Source organism: Diadema antillarum, unplaced genomic scaffold, assembly GCF_040938485.1.
Source record: "Diadema antillarum isolate AM-2024a unplaced genomic scaffold, OU_Dant_1.0 scf00000103, whole genome shotgun sequence".
Taxonomy (NCBI): Eukaryota; Metazoa; Echinodermata; class Echinoidea; order Diadematoida; family Diadematidae; genus Diadema; species Diadema antillarum.
In genome coordinates, this window is record NW_027270992.1 from 2,912,230 (window position 1) to 2,930,644 (window position 18,415).

The 18,415-nt window shown below is 38.3% G+C and overlaps 1 pseudogene; it reads left to right on the top strand.

The window, feature by feature from the left end:
* LOC139719016 (uncharacterized) overlaps positions 1-18,415 on the top strand; it is a 120,046-nt pseudogene that overhangs the window by 19,785 nt on the left and 81,846 nt on the right.

An 18,415-nucleotide genomic window follows, 5' to 3' on the forward strand; every position in this document is an offset into this window, starting at 1 on the left:
TCTTGTTAATATTAATGATGTAAGACTACCATCGTTAGTGCCACTGTATCTATTTTTGTGTGTCCGGCCGCGATGTCAGGGCATCATAGATAAACATCGTCAAAAGGTACTTTAATCCCACATTGCGTCAACGTCCAGAGGTTTTTTTTTGTGTATAATTTCATGAGTCAATACAAGTCCAATGCTATTCTGTTACTCGGTTTGTACAAAAGATTATCAAAATTGCAGTTACATGTACACTATATTGTATACACGTGAATTATATGACTATTACGAATATTATTATAACGACATTCAACCATTTCTACACAGCCAACGTTACCTGCATGTATACATACTTGTTTACGAGATATCCGTTCTTGTATTTTCTCTTATTTTGTTTTCTCTATTCGTGGGGTCCCTTCCGAAAGGAAAGTGAAAACATGTAAGATATAATCTGTTTGCATCGGTGACTATGATGAAAGTTAAACGTTATTATGCAAACACTGCGCGGTTACTGATCCATAATGATTACTGCGTGTCTGGGTTTGTTTTGTATATCGAGTTTATTCACAATATCACACCAGCTAATTAAACGACGTACATGACAAAAATTGTTATTATGCAACTCTGAAGAAAAGCCATTCTTCAAAGTCCATGTTGCCATGATTCACTTTATAGCTTAACATCACGTCTCAGACAACACTGGTATATTACAAAATAGAAGTACACAGTTTGTATTTGTCATCTTTTCTTTCAAGAAAACGAAAAAAATACAGCATGTTTTATCATCTAAATAATTAGTAATATTCGTATTAACAAAGAAAAACGTTGTATCAAAATAGACAAATTAATAAATTATGTTTTCATAAACAACAAGTAATGCCGGTGTGTGTTATGCCGCGTGAAATTTTTGACTCATTTTAATTCCTTAAGCATCATCATCGGTAAGGGAGAAAAACATTGATAAGTAATCATATTTTACACGTAAAAAGAATCATGAGGAAAGACGTGCGGCACTTCTAAGTTTTATGAACCTAATTTCATTTCCGTTATTATCATTAGTTCGAGTATAAATTCAATGTATTTCTTGTATCCCTCCTTTTGAGATGAGAGGCCTGTCGATGTCATAATTTGCCTGTAATATGAAATTGGGTTTGTTTGTTTGTTTGTTTGTTTGTTTGTTTGTTGTTGTTGTTGTTGTTGTTGTTTTTTTTTTGGGGGGGGGGGGTATTTTAACCCAGTCGTGTAAGATTAACTTATTTGATGTCTTCTTGTCCACATTGAATTAATGCGCAGCTCATCTCACACCCAACAAATTGACGGTAACTGCCAGCATTGACGAAGATGTACGCCTCGTCACGAACCCTGCGGGAACTATCACAGGCACGCTCGTCTGGATGCTCAACGGTCAGACAGACCTTTCCGCTTCCGTGTCATCTGGCGTACTGAACATCAGCAAGGCAAACAAATCAATGGCTGGAGTACATCACTACTACTATAGAGGCGACCCGGAACGAGGTGGAATAATTAGGCTTATAGTTCGAGGTAAATAGGCAGACACCATTCCTCAAATGAAGAGAAAACGCTATAAAATCACAAAAACAGTTCACCGTGACTCCGCTTAACACCGAATCCTGTCTCTTCTAATAATTATGCACATTATTATAACTCTCAAAAAATTGACGTACTTAACGTTGAAACCAGTGTCAATAGTATTCAAGCTGTCTATTCTGAAGAAAGGTTCACTCATATCTGGTGGTAGATCGTAACTGGAACCATTAAAGATATGTTTCTATATCATTAACTTCCCTGTTCACAAAAAAAAAAGAGAGAAGAGGTTTCCATGGGATCACATTTCGATGTTCTAATCTCCTTTTCACACTTTTCTGCTTTTCTATCGGACTTAAAAGGAAAAACGCGATAACAGAAAAAAAATCCGAGCACACATTTGATTTTATGAGAGAAAGTATGGCTTTTACATGACCATGAAGAAAATGGATAAAGGATGTCCCTTTTTACTTCTTGGTTTCCTCTTAAATTTTCCGTTATCTTTCAAATTTCCAAACCAGGATGTCTAGATAACCGTTGGGGGCCAAATTGCAGATATACCTGCCCGACATGCTACAATGGGGGAATCTGTGACGACATTGGCGGGCGCTGTTTTTGTCCTCCGGGATTTATGGGCGATCATTGTGAAACGGGTGAGTTTATTATGTATTTGAGTATTTCAGGGATGCATCTTCAGCAATGCTAGCAGAATCATAGCGATCTCAAGAGGGAATAAACATTATACATTTTTTACATTGTAAGGCAGCTGAGCAGGCATTCATATTCCCATTTCGACTTACTTCTGCAATTTTGTGTTTAAATCCGTTTGCGATGTATAAATCAATGCACACTGTCCCAATATGTGCATCAACTTTGATTTCCATCATAACTGTATTTTTTGTTGTTTTTTTAACTCCCACTAGCAAGTATTGATCTTAGTTGCATATCATACTGTAATGATAAGTAATATGACCCACGTTTAATCGAAAAACGCATTTTCTGGCTCATACTTATTCTTCATTTGTGACCGTGCACCTCAAAACGAACATAAAGTCGCACACACTGATTTTGCGTGAGGACAGAAAATAAGTGAAATGGGTCAACCTAGTCGAACTTGACTTTTTCACATTTTTTGAAAGAGCGGGTCTTCTTTTACATTATGCTAAAATTTGGTATCATAAAACGGGCAGGAAAGTGTGTTTTTTAGCGGTTTATCTCGAACATTTTTGGTAGAATAGTGTGATTAGGTGTGTCTTTAGAATCCCTTTTTCATTTCTGAAAAACCTTGTCCACACTCTTCACTTTCAACTCTAATAACTTTTGAAAGGATAGTGCTACTGCTTTGAAAGTTGGCATTGATTATGGAAAGAATGTGTTAATGAGGCATGCTTAATTTCAGTTTAATCTGATAATCCCTTCATTGTTGTTACTCTGATGGTTTACTTCCTGTTTTTGTCCCATTCATCGCACAGCCAGCACAGCTTGGTAAAGATTAAACGCTTGAATAGACACTCTACTTCAGAGCCTCTTTTCTCACTTCACACTTTTCCTGAGTTTGTGCTTTCTTTCCAATATTGATATAGGTTAGGAGAGTCCATTTGATTTGAGTTATACATCATTTTAAAGCTTAAAGTCTGCTTTTTCAGAATATGGTCTTAACTAAAAATTCATGTCTGGCGACTTTTTGTTTGTTTTGAGGTGCAGGGTCACATTTTATGAGCTTAAAACATTGAAGGTTTTTGATTTGAATTCAAGTAGCAGTAATTATGTTTAAATACATAAAGGATCAACTTCCATCATCGTTTAATAACATGTTTAGGTTTAATACTTCTGTCCATTCGTACCCTTCTCGTATAGGTAGAAATTTCCACCTTTTGAATCCCAAATTATTGGTGACACATAAATCTATAAGACATTCGGGTCCGGACATTTGGAATAATCTCCCGGATAATATAAAGTCCTGTTTAAGTATTTATTCTTTGAAAGCTTCACTAAAACGATATTTGATACAATTATATTCTCCAAATCAATTAAGCTAACAAATATTCATGGTAAATGATTGTCATCTTATCGTCAATCTCTATTTTCTTCCTTCAACTGCATTTTGCACTCTCACCTGCAACTGCACTGCACTCACCTGATCACCTTCCTCCAAGAGAGTTGTGTCGTTGGATAGTCATTTTATGAGGCCTCCATCCATTTCAAGCTTATTCGCTTGCGATGGTGGTCTCCTGCATTCAATGATCTCTGTTGTTTACTGAAACATACTGTATATCTTATTTTATGTTTTTGTGTATCTACATTGCTCAATGCAATCACCAAGTCTATCTATTTATGTACTGCTATTGATTTATTTCACTGCACTTGTTATTCTTTGTCTTTGTACTTTTTGAAGATTGTGGTCAAATTGTATCTGATTGAATGCAGAAATAAAAACAAAAACAAAATGAAATAATCTTTAAATTGAATTGAATGCATAAATATCAATATATGCATGGCATTCGACTGATGGAGTTACTTTAAAAACTCTTTCTGTCCTCCCCCTCTTTTCCCCTCTTTCTCTCTTTTTATATACATGTATGCACGTACAAAAATGCATATCTCTCTTTCCTCTTTAATTTCGCCAGAAAGACAAATAGATAGATAGATAGATAGAATAGTCCAGGCTAGGCTCCATAGAAAGTCCGTCTAACCTCGGTTTTTTATCTATTTATACAATGTTTTTGATAGTTTCTTGTCAATTCCAGGGTGTTGATTCCAAATCTGATTGATGCCACTCGCAAATTAACCTTGATCATTTTCGGCAAAATCCAAAAATCCATAATGGCCGTCAGATATGCTAATTTGGATATGATAATCCTAGTTATGTCAATTTTATGACCGATTATTCCATCAAACTTTTTACATTTTTGCTCCTCGAGTAATTTTATTTGCAGATGCAAGAAAATTTTCATTTCAAGTATGTACACTAAGTATTTTAAGCTATTCTTTGTTCAAAATGACTGCCACTCCCATACTCAAGTGCTATATGAATGGCAAAAAAAAAATATATATATGCACGGGAATTGAAAATGAATTTGCTCTATTTCCAGTCACATACCAACGCTGTTATCAAGTTTTTCATGTGCAATTCAAATCTGAAGAGTGTCACTAGCAAAACAAACAAATGAACAAACAGAAAATGTATTGTTTGTAGGTTTGTATGTTCTCCTTGATACAAAACCCCAGTACAATATGAACGACAAAATAATGTACATGGAAATAAACACATTTTCATTTTTTTCTGTCATGCAGCTACATTTTTTCTCAATTTTAGTGCTGATTATAAATCAGAAGGTTGCTACTAACAAAAAGCTGTTTCATTTGTGATGCAAACATCCAAAATGTTCCTCTTTAATCTGGATTTTCTATTAATTAAAAAAAAAAAAAGTCACCAAAACTTGAAATGACGCCAACATCAAGATCATTGTTTTATCAGGAATCATATATTAGATATGAACATTTGATGTTTATATACCTTGAGATGCTGGACATCATAATATTCACCCTGATTTACTAAATTAAAATGCAGAATCTTAGATGATGATAGAAATGAAATTCTCAAATAACTGCCGTGTTCTACATTATCTAAAAGCGATATTATATAATTGTTTTCAATCCCTTCATCCGAGAATAAACATGAGGCAAGGGAAAGTGGAATAAAGGGACCACCTAAATTCTTCTAGTCTAATCTCTATAATAAAAAATGCTCCAAAGTTTTTCATGTTAACCAAGAATATAATTTGCTTGAAACTACAAATGACAAATGACCTTCTGTCTTATCTGTACATCGTAGATCAGATTTACCACTGGTTCTATGATTGCATGATTTCACCTATTTGCTCAAGGGTGGTAGCACTATTTTGAAATGTAACAACATGGACTTGTGTTTGGAGGATTACAAAGAGTTTTGTTAAGTATCACTGTTAGTATCCACTTATTATTTTTCTTTTTTTTATGTAAACAGAAAGTCGGGAAACAGAAAGTCATCATACCTCAGTAGTCCTATTTTGTAACACCCAACAATGATTGTATATTTTTTACATTTTGTATAGGAATACAATCACTGTGTAATAAAGTTGGCGAATATGATGCTGAAAGACACATAAGAGTGAGTCGTTGTCAGGAGCATTGCTACTTCCATCAGGAGAAAAGTCTGTCATTAATACCCCACAAGACTGTGAGAAGCGCCCAGTTACTCCTATTAATACAGATTTGACGTCAGTAGGCACCTTGTATCACTCAACATGCTCTAAGTAACATCAGGTACTCTTAATTTTGTGCTTGCCACTGTAAAATTGACACATTTTTCTGTCTGGACATGAGTACTTTGCTCACACCTTTCCTTCAATGATGATTTGTTGAATTATGGAATATTTACCAATCCTGCAATCGCCTTACAAGGAGCTTAGTGGTCACTTGGTGATCTTGCAGAGACACGATGAAGACAAGGGGACTTGCTTGAGCACTCCTTTATATACAGAAGATCCAAAGTCCAACCTTACCAGAAACCATCCGCAGAGCTATCTGACAATAGGCATGCTGATTATTGTTGCCTATAAAATGCAGCCATGGTAGGTGAAAGGCTTCACTTTCTCGAGGTAGATGAATTTTACCGCCATTTTTCTTGGATTGAATGTGCTCGCTTATGATGTCAAGGGAGCTGCTGCATCTCAGAATTGTAGAGTGCTGCCACATTTTGAAAGCAGTGCTATAACAACTTCACGCGGCTTGTCTTTAATCTTCAGCACTTGCATATTCATGATTGCTCTAGGTAACCAGACCGGCTGTGTTAGAACTCTGAATAATGGCCACCCCCAGGGTGGCTGTAAACTAACTCCACTCCTTTATAACATATGTGACCGTGCACCACAAAACAAAAACAAAAACAAAAGTTGAACCCCTTAATTTTACGTGAGGACTCAAAACAGGTGAAATGGGTCAACTAAGTCAATCTTGAGATTTTCAAATTTTCTGAAAGAGCTCTCTTTCTTATACATTATTCTTAAGTTTGGGATAATAACACAAATGGGATAGGGTGTTTTTACCAGTCTTCCCCACAACCCTTTTCTAAGGGGAGAGTAGAATGATCAGGTATGCATTAGAAGCCAATTTTCATTTGTTGAAAACTGTTGTGCATTCTTCAATTTCAAGTCTAATAACTTTTGAAAGGATAATGCAACTGCGTTGTATGTTGGCATTAAGCATGGACAGAATATGTTAATGGAACATGGTGAATTTCAGCTTAATCTTAAAAACCCTTCATTGTTGTTGCTCCTGTAGTGGGCATCCTGTGTTTTGTCCCTTTCATCGCCCAGTTAGTGCGGCTTGATGAAGTATTAAGGGCTTAAATAGACGCTGTACTTCAAAGCCTTTTTTTCTCAGTTAACACTTTTTCCAGAGTGTGTGCTTTCTTTCCAGAATTTAGGTAGGTTAGGGGAGTCCCTTTTAAATGAGTTATACAATATTTCAAAGCTTAGAGTCTGCTCTTCCAGAATTTGCCCTTAATTGAAAAATCCATGTCTGGCGACTTTTTGTTGGTTTTGTGATGCAGGGTCACATGTACATGGTGACATGACAATCACTTCATGTAAGAAGTTTGCTCGTGCTGATAATCTTGCCCTTACGTCTCATAGAATGTCCTTGGATGACATCAGCCGAGTCCTGACCCATCTTAAGTCAATGGAGTAGTACTTCACCTTCGTAAGACTTCCCCCCAACCTTTAAACGGTTACCATCAGACCTATGTCTTCCATCTTAATAACCATCTTGCCAACGCTATGCTCACGGTAGCCTTGTGTGGCGAGCCCTCCAAGCATAGGCTTAGGAGTTCCCTACCGATGATATAGGTCATATCTGGGAGTTTTGTTGGACCTCACTCCCACATACAGGGAATACATAAACGGTGATGTAGCAATGTTCGGTCAAAATCATCTGGAAACCTTCAAGCTGGCCTTGGGTCCAAAAGTCATTACTCTTTTGTCTGTTTTATCATCCATCTGAGAAGATGGCTGGATAACCTATATCTAGCTGCTCTACAGCTGGTTCTCTATGAGGTCCAGGGGATGTAAGGCAGGACCTCTTCATGTACCTATGTAGTTAAGCATCTTACTTTGAATGAATGAAGCGGAATATTCTATATGTATGAGTTGTGACTCTCTCCACACACAGAACCTCAATTTCTTTTTTTTTCTTTTTTAAAGGAACAGACAATCTTTATCCTTTCTAGTGGAACGGTATGATCGATTACACGTAGCATTGACGCCGGATCCTTTGGATCTAGAGATTGACATGCTACTGTGAACCAAACTTACCACCTCTTTACTGCTACCCTAGCTTTCATCTACTAAACTGCAGAGCATCCCGCTCATAAGTATGGGCCAACAGCTACCATACATAGCGTACTAATACGTCTCTAAATTAAGGCACACTCAAGTCTACTCTCCTTCACTGGCACTCGATCAAAAAGTCGCACCCCTTTATTTTACGTGAGGACTCAAAACAGGTGCAATGGGTCAACTAAGCCAAACTCGAGTTTTTCATAAGATTTGCTGAAAGAGCTATCTTTCTTCTACATCATTCTTTAGTTTGAGATCACAACACGAATGGGAAAGTGTGTTTCCAGCAATTTTTCAACCACCCTTTTTTGTGGAAAGTATGTATTAGAGGCCCCTTTTCATGCCTTAAAATCCTTGTACACTCTTCACGTTTAAGCCTAATAACTTTTTAAAAGATAATGCTACTGCTTTGTAAGTTGGCATTAATCATGGACAGAATGAACGTGAGTAGAATTGATAGCACATGCTCAATTTCAGCCTAAGCTGATAATCCCTTAATTGTTGTTGCTCCGGTGGTTGACATCCTGTTTTGTCCCTATCATTGCACAGTTAGCGCTGCTTTAATAGAGAAAGATTAAGCGCTTGAATACACTATGTAGTTCAGAGCCTCTTTTCTCAGTTTCCAGAGACCAGAGTGTATACTTTCTTTCAAGTATTTAGGTAGGTTAGGGAAGTCCATTTGAATTGAGTTATACATCATTTCAAAGCTTAGAGTCTGCTCTCTCAGAATCTGCTCTTAACTGAAAATCGATGTCCGGCGACTTTTTGTTGGTTTTGTGATGCATGCAGGGTCACATATACAATACGATAGCATATTGATTTTTTTTTAATGTGGTGTTGAAAACCAAAAAAAAAAAAAAGATATGAAATTGTATTAGACATCGTAAGGCTTGCGAATATTAAATACTCAAAACTCCATTCCTTATTTTTAGTGAAAATCCTAATTTATTTGACAAATTGGGACTTTTGTATCACAAAAGAATACATTTTGTTCAATTCATCCTTCAGATATATGAACAGCACTAAATCTTGATAAACAATGTAGCTGTATGACAGAAAAAAAAGCAATTGGTTGTCTAATTCCATGTATATTTTTGTCATTCATATTGCACAGAAGAATATAGGAGTGGCGTTCATTTTTGAATTTTTGCATATGAATAAACAAATACATGTAGGCCCTCTACATTGTAAGTGGCACCCAACATATTTCTATTGTACATGCAACACTTTACAACAGCGTAGGTACAGAACTGAAAATACAGTAAATTTGTTTTATATTTCCATGCATAATTTTTACCATACATGTTTTATATGACCATAGGAATGGCGGCCATTTGAATTGAAAATGAGCTTTAAGTACTAAATGTACCTATATGAAAAGAAAAATTCTCTTGCATATGGAGATGGAGTTACTCTAGGAACAGAAATGTACAAAGTTTAGTAGAATACTTGGTCATAAAATGCACATTGTTGTGATTATCACGGCCAAATTAGCATATCTGCTATTTTGGATTTTTGGATTTTGGATTTTGGATGCTCAAGGTTACGTGAGTGGAATCAATCAGATTTGGAGTTAGCACCCTCAATTTGACAAGAAACCATTAAAAAAAACAGTGTATATATCAAAAAATTAGGTCACGTGCCTTCTTGCCTGGACTATAATTATGATAAATAGATCTAAACGTCTCTGTCTGTATGAAACATAAAATGCTCCATTGGCAAGGAGTAATAATGTGCATTTGACTCTTTTTCCAAGCATAATACACTACTTCAGATTACATTTTGAAGATTCTGTGGGTCCTGATGACAAAGTTATCGCTGTTACTTCACATGGCTTTACTCATAATACTATGAAACTTTTAGACACCTTTGCCTTTATCAATTTTCTCGTGGAAGCTTTTTTTTTTTTTTCGCAGCATTATCTACGAGTCAACACCACGTATGCACAATGCAACTGGGTGCCGTACTGGGGCAGTGACAGTGACAATGACACTTTTCCATTTATACATCACAAATTAATATCATTTTTTTTCTTTCAGAATAAGAAAATGTGGTCCATCGATTGGGACAATGTATATCTCTTTTACGGTTTATTATCGTTTGCCCTTTATTTTAAATACAGAACAGCTAGTGTTCTCCTGACCTACGAGGGAAAATTCACAGATTATGTTGGTCAGGAGAGGAACCAATTTCCCGCTAAGATCAGAGAGTTATATTGGTTATATTTAGCCAATGTCTGTACAAAGTCACAAATTGTGTGCGCTTTATTCGACGAATGCATTTGTACATACAATGTTTAACGAATAACCTGTGCATTTTTTAAGCTCGTTCCGTGCCAAATTCTGACATGCCCATCGATTTAATACACCGGCCGCCAGGTTCCCGTAGTGTAAATGTTAAGCGCTACACGCAAATAAATAGCTCAAATAAACATGCATTCTCTCGTTATACAGTATTTTCATAGTAATAATTGTATTTTGAAGTGTTGGTGTGTAAAAACACATGTGATTGTCTTTCTTAAATACGTGTCCATGACTACATGCACTTGATTTACATTTCCCTTATGACAGCTTGCCCGTACGGCTACGTAGGAAAAAATTGCACGGTTTCTTGTGGACATATTGACTCCTCAAACAACGACTGTCGAGGGTCATTATTCTGCCTTCAAGACCCCTATGGATGCTCCTGTGCCGCTGGCTGGTCAGGACTTAACTGCATTACAGGTAATTAAGAATACAATGTGTATGCTCCGATTGCTTTCTTCATATATTCGCTTATTAGCTCACCTGAGCCAAAGGCTCAAGTGAGCTATTGCGATCGCCCTTCGTCCGGCGTCCGTCGTGCGTCGTCCGTCGTCCGTCGTCCGTCGTCCGTCGTGCGTCGTGCGTAAACTTTTTACATTTTCATCTTCTTCTGGAAAACCCCAAGACTGATTTTCATCAAACTTGGCAGGTAGCATCCCTAGGGGGTTAGGAACTCAATTTGTTAAAATGGGCACCATGCCCCACCCAGGGGGCCCCCAGGGGGGCCCAAACCCCCCAAAATTAAGGAATCTGTCAAAATCTTCTTCTCTAGAACCAGAAGTGATAGAGCTAAGTTAGTACTATGGGTTAGTACATTGATGACTGTAGTTTCAAGTTTGTTCATGGCAGAATCAGGGGTGCCTCCCTTGGGACCCAGGGGAGGGGGTGAGGTAGGGTCCTAAAGGGGCCTAAATTGTACATTTTCATCTTCTTCTTGAGAATCCCACGACCCATTTTCACCAAACTTGGCAGGTAGCATCCCTAGGGGGTTAGGAACTCAATTTGTTAAAATGGGCACCATGCCCCACCCAGGGGGCCCCCAGGGGGCCCAAACGCCCCAAAATTAAGGAATCTGTCAAAATTTTCTTCTCTAGAACCAGAAGTGATAGAGCTAAGTTAATACTATGAGTTTGTACATTGATGACTGCAGTTTCAAGTTTGTTCATGGCAGAATCAGGGGTGCCTCCCTTGGGACCCAGGGGAGGGGTGAGGTGGGGTCCTAATAGGGCCTAAATTGTACATTTTTATCTTCTTCTTGAGAACCCCATGACCCATTTTCACCAAACTTGGCAGGTAGCATCCCTAGGGGGTTAGGATCTCAATTTGTTCAAATGGGCACCATGCCCCACCCAGGGGGCCCCAAGGGGGGCCCAAACCTTCAAAATGAAGGAATCTTTAAAAATCTTCTCTAGAATCAGAAGTTATAGAGCTAAGATAATACTATGAGTGAGTACATTAATGACTGTAGTTTCAAGTTTGTTCATAGGAGATCCAGGGGTGCCCCTCTTGGGGGCAGGGGGGGGGGGGTGGTTGGGAAGGTCCAAATGGGGGCCTGAATTGTACATTTTCATCTTCTTCCTGAAAACCTCATGATGTATTTTCGTCAGACTTGGCAGGTAGCATCCCTAGGGGCTGAGGATCTCAATTTATGAAAATGGGCACAATGCCCCACCCAGAGGGCCCCAGGGGGCCCCAATCTCCCCAAATTAAGGAATCTTAAAAAACTTGGGCCCTTATTGTACATTTTCATCTTCTACTTGAGAATGCCTAGTCAAATTTTGGTAGAGCTGTGAATGATTCAGATTAGTGACTGCGTGAAAGGTGAACTTGCGATACTCAGGTGAGCGCTAGACCCGCGGGTCTCTTGTTGTCTTTTTGTCATGGTATGATAGAAAGAAATTCGTGTCTTGCGCCGCCAGTCGAATATTGTTGAATTATCTTATTTTTTTTATTTTGGTTTCAAATCACCCTAAGGGACATAAAAAATTAATGGAAAATGTTCTAATTTTCTGAGATTTTAAACGGAATAAGAGTTTATAAGTATGTATACAAGTGCAATTAAATCTGTTTAGAACAACTGCATTGTGGTCGTGTTAGTTTGTTTTTGTTGTTTTTTTTTTTCAATCGCAGTTGACTTTTTGGAAATTGTTGACATGACAGTAAATCTGTTTTTCGTATAGAGAAATAATCATTTTTAACTTTAATTGTTGTTAACAATTTAGAGGCGATCGAACTCAAATATATGTAACATACAGTTGATATCTTTTGGAGTACTCAAAGGCCTTACGATTGGCACTATAAGCTATGAAAATCAAAAGCTATCACACACGATTAAGACTTTTTGGAATTCGTGGGATGCCCTTGGATTGGTTCAAGAGTAACTACAACAATAGAACTCATTTTGTCAGTTTGAATAATTTAAAGTCTAATACAAAGCCAAGAACTAACTTGAAGGGTATACCGCAAGGATACCTCTTAGGTAGTGCTTCGTTTTTACATGAACCTGATAGTTGATTTTCGAATTCACGTTCTCTGCCTTACTTTATACCCTGTCTCATGATACAATTGCAATGACAGCCGCTTTTGATTGAATCGGAACCCTCACTAGCTCTGGGCACAATTAACGCTGAATCAAAGACAATAATTCCAGTCGATACACCACTACAAATTATCATTGTAACAAAATTGTAATATATCAACAGGACCTTTACACGGTCGAGATTTGGTAAAAAGAAAAAAATACTGGGATTTGCAACGTCTCGCCGGAATTTGTAAAAACGCCTGGAGATGCAGTATACACGTCTCGCCCGAAAATATAAGAATCTGGAGAATTGTATCAACGACAAATGTAAAAAAGAAGTCAATTTTGCCGGGAAATGTAAAAATCTCGTGCGTCAACGGTATTACGTCCTGATGGTACATTGTATATAGATGAACTTGATGTCTAACAACACTGGTAATGAACCTTTACCGTTTTCATTATCTTTTAAACCCCACAACGGATTTTCATCAAAATTGACATTTAGCATCTTTATGGTGATACAATCTTGTTTATTTAAATGAGCCCCCCCCCCCCCCCCCCCCGACAACGCCGGAAAGCGGGGGGGGGGGGGGGGGCGTCGAAGCCACGGAGTCTTTAAACGCTGGAATTTTTATCTTCTTCTGTCGAACCGAAAAAAGATACGGCTAAGTTATTGCTTTAAACATCGATAAATGAAATTAAAAATTTGATTAAGACGGATCCAGGGGTGCCCTGATCGGGTTGGGGGATGAGTTGAAGGGGGATTTTCTACATTTCCAGGGTCTTCTTGAAAAATCTTTGACGCATTTTCCCCAAACTTGGCAGATAACATCTATGTGATACACGACTGATCTTAATTTGTTAAAATGAGCACCCCCTCCCCACGCCGAAGGGGAGGGGAGTGTTGAAGCGTCAGATTTCCTAATCTCCGGCATTTTGAATCTTAAAGAAAGAGCTAAGACAGTGCTATATAAAAATATTTAAAAAAACAACATTAGTGACTGAAAGTCAATATTTGATTCTGGCGGATCCAAGGGTGCCTCTCTCTGTGCAACAAGTCTAATTTGACACCCCCCCCCCCCCCCCCCTCCAAAGCAGGGGCTACAAGAAGGGCACCCCCTCCCATCCGTTATGAGCAGACCTGTTTAATGTCATCAAAGTACCTTGTAAAATGTGATAGAATTACTATGGTCTATCATTGGTAGTTCAATTTGTTTAAATTTCCCTCTTTTCATGTCTAGGGTTTCAAGAAATGTTGATTTCCATCCAAACAACCCCCCCCCCCCCCCCCCCCCCCCGTCGGCAGCTCCGTTCATAGACCTGAGAGGTGCTTTATTTGAACAAGTAATTGGGGGGCTATCACCCGATAAATACTGATATACTGTACCTGCCAAGTTTGACGAATATACTGTGCGGGTTCCAAGAAGAAAATGTGAAAGTCCACCTCCCTCCCCCTGCTCTGAAAAGTACATTCATAAATTAATCTGCCTAGCACACTATGGCTTTTTTTTTACATTAAAATGTGATTCTATTAATAGAAGAAGATAAAAAAAAATACCAGGAATATCATCAGTTTATCACCGTAAAGATGTTATCAGCCAAGTTTGGTGAAAATCCGCGTAGATTTTTGCAAGAAGATGCTGAAAATGTGAAAAATCTGCCTCCTCCCTATCCCCGCTCCCGTCCAATCCGATCAGGGTACCCCTGGATCTACCATAATCAAAGATGAAATTTCACTCATTCATTTTTTCATAGCACTAAAAACGTAGCTCTATCTTGTTCGTTTCGATAGAGAAAAAAAAAAGATGACAAAAAAAAACCGGACTTTGAGGCTTCACCCCCCCCCCCCCCCACACACACACACACCTTTTCGGCGATGGGAGGTGGGGGGGGTGCTTATTTAAAGAAATTAAGATCATATCATATTAAAGATCATATATACCAATATTGGTGAAAATTCGTTATAGACTTTTCAAGAAGATGCTGAAAATAATTGAAAACTTACCCTCCAACTCACCCCCCCCCCCCATCCCGATCAGGACACCTGTGGATCCGCCATAATCAAACATGACATTTCAGTCTGAGAAAATCTGAGGCTTCAACCCCTCCCCTTTTTAGGCGGTTCTTTTTCTTCCCTTTCTCTGGACTTGTAACGACCACTCGTTATCCCTACTGTGCGTTGTCACATTTTGAGTAATTTCCAAGTTACAAGCTATCTAATCTTCGAAGTTAAATTTCATCACTTTGCTTTTGTCGTGGTCTTTTGCTTTCGTTTGGGCTATTTCAAGTCAGAAAAATGACCCTATCGTATTTCTAAGTAGAGAGTAAGCAACGTGACATTTTCTTTTCCTACTTTATCCTTCAAGTTCCCACTGCGCAGTGCTTGCTATCGAGACTATAGTAATGTCATATAGACGAAAAAAAAAAAAAACAGAAATGTAACAACGATCCTATATCATGGCCTTGCACATACAATGTAGTAGTCAGAGTCATGCGCTGTTTGGCCCTTATAGCGGCTTATTCGTTTATGTGCGTTAAGTTGTTTGTTTCGATTTTGTAAAGCTCAGGTTTTTTAATTCATAACTTGCCCAGAGCCCCGTTGCTAGAAACTTCGCGATTAAATGCAGCTTGAAAAAATCAAACGCAATTCTCCCAAATGCCATGCAACTTTGTGTTATCAACTTTGATGAATCAAACCAAATTTTGCGTTTGATTCGTACTCTCTAAAAAAAATCGACTGAAAATTTTCACTCTTAAAGGAGTGAATACAAAAAAGAGTGAATTTCGAGTGAAATTGTGGTGAATTTCGAGTGAAAATGTTCATTTTCACTCATTTTGGAGTGACCTCAGGGATCACTCGAAGATTTTGGAGTGATCCCTGACGTCACTCTAAAACGAGTGAAAATGAACATTTTCACTCAAAATTCACCCCAATTTCACTCAAAATTCACTCTTTTTTGTATTCACTCCTTTAAGAGTGAAAATTTTTCTCTCGATTTTTTTTAGAGAGTAATGGTCAATAAAACTGAGCCGACGTTGTAGCACCACCAGTACCACTAGTAGTATTTTGTTCAACAAAGCTCTGTTGAAAATGTAAAGTAAAATCAGCCGCTAAAACAATGCAATAATTCATACTTATTTATTTCTCCATTTATTTTTTTTTCAAACAAAACATAACACAGAATAGATCAGGAATTATAAAACAGGCATGTTTCAACTTAACATTATAGATAATGGTTTACAGATAAAAAATAGACATGCATACCGGCAAAATACAAAGTTATGATTAGAGGGGAAAAACAAATAAGAGGTCCACTGAAAAGCATGCTTGTGTACTGTTAACCTTACCATGATACGTGTAATGCCGTATATATATATATATATATATATATATATATTTATATATATATATGTGTGTGATCTTGCCATGACAACCCCGCGAATTGAAATCATTCACTTTCTGTTGTAATAATTGGCGATATTTTTTTTCTCTGCAGTATGATATTTGACGCTCGAATTTATATCAAAGATCTCGCAATTCGCACATGTCAGAAATTATCCAAGGTGTAAATTACAAGCTGCAATAAATGCGATCATAAAAACTCCTGACCGATGAACTCACCACATGACCACAACTTTAGATGATTAAATGGCCCACTTATTGATATCAACGTCATATTGCAAAATATGTTTGTCAGGGACTGAAGTCAGCATAACGTGAATTATTTTTCGTACAAGCAATTTTTGCGCATATCGAGGCATCCTAGTCATTTTAATCATAAAGTAGTTATGGTAGTGTTCAGCAAAACATCACCCAAGGTATTCTAAATATATATATATATTATATATATATATATATACAGATATTGACTGGTACGGGGTGGAATGTAACAATCTTGGACCGCCAGGGAGTTATATTTTCCCACGTGATTCATATTTTCCCGAAGCGCATGGTAGATTGCCGATCGTCTGTGCGCGCGGCGGCTCCTTTGATGAATTGCATGCATACGCGTACGCGCTGTCAATCCTGTAAACAACTTCTAGTTCGGGCTGCCGGCCGGCCGGCCTGTCTTCCCTTGTGCATAACATACTAGTAATATGTGGCGTACGTACGTATACTGTACATGTACTATACGTACACTTTGTACAGTACAGTAGACCAAGCGTTTTGGGACCGGACGCGTACATGAGTCACTTTGAAGAGCAAATCCAACGATTTAGCAGGTTAATTCTCACGCCGTTTTCAGAGTATGTTGTCTAGTAGGCCTATATGAGGAGTCTATATCAAGTCTTTAAGGTAAAGGGTGCATATTCTATGTAAAATAAGTAAGTTTTCATGCGGGTGTCCGGAAACCCAACCCCCCATTATACTTATACTGTATGTGCGGGACTTCCGCGAGTGCGACGTGCGTAAAAGTTTGGGACGAACATCTTCGGACGTCTTGACCCACAAAGGTACGTGAAAAACGCTGAAAAATGATGTTAGTTTTCGAATTTTCGACCCATTTTATAAAACAAATGATGCACAGGATTATTTCGTGGCGTTAGTGAAGGCGTAGCTCACTCTCGGGGATTTACAATGTAGTGCAACATGCACTCGGCTTCGCCTCGTGCATGTTTCACAATTGTAAATACCCTCGAGTGCACTACGCCTACACTAACGCACTCTATCCTGTGCATCATTTGTATAATACTGTAGCCTAACCGTTTATACGCAGATGTTAGCCCGACCAGACGCTGTGTGCGCGCTGTCGCGATTTTGTAGTTGTAAAGCGGCGACTGGACTGTGTAGTTGCTAGGCTCAGAGGCCCTAGGGTCTACAGTACTAACGTAACGTTAGGCTCAAACAAGTAACGACGCTAGTGCCCTAACGTTACAGTTGAATTAGGATCAGGTCCAAAAGATGTTTTAGGGCCTAGAAAATCTACTCACAAACAAATCTGACTTTAGGCCTTGAACGTTATGGCCTACTGGGCAATTTTTATCATTTTGACATTTTTGTTTCTACAGACCTAACTAAGTTAGGCCCTAACGTTAGAAGTATATATCTAACGTTAGATTCTATGTCTACATTCTAATTAGCTCTGAGTCTAACACATAGAACCTTCTACATGTTTATAAATGTTATAGGGCCTACTAACTCGTTAGATAGACTCTATTATAACTGTAATAGACGTAGGCCTAGGCTTACGTTACCTTCTGTCATCAGGAATCTGCAGCAATTTCAAAATCAGTCTTTTTTCCCCCCCCTCTGTTGTAGAAATGAACATTGTAGAAACACAGTGATTTGCAAACCAGTCTGCTCGGTGTCGTACAGTTAGTCCTCCACAACCGTGGTTTGGTTCGATGTAACGTTAGGCCTGGATCTAACATTAGTCTAACTCGTCGTTAAGTTACGTCAATACAAAGATGCATGAATTGCCCTCGTTCTAAGAACTGAACTGAACAAAATGTCTCTAACCATAGACTATTAACTCGCTTGGTTTAGGCCATGTTTTCCTTATCCTCCAAAATTTTATCGAGCTCGTCGTTGTTTACTATAGACAAAACGGGGCTCCATTTTGAAGTGTGAATCCAAACTTCGCGGGCCGAATGATACGTGCATCCGTAAACGGTACGTGTACATTGGGTAGCCTATACACTGTACGTACAACGTTTAGCTTCCCGAATTCCATCCACACATA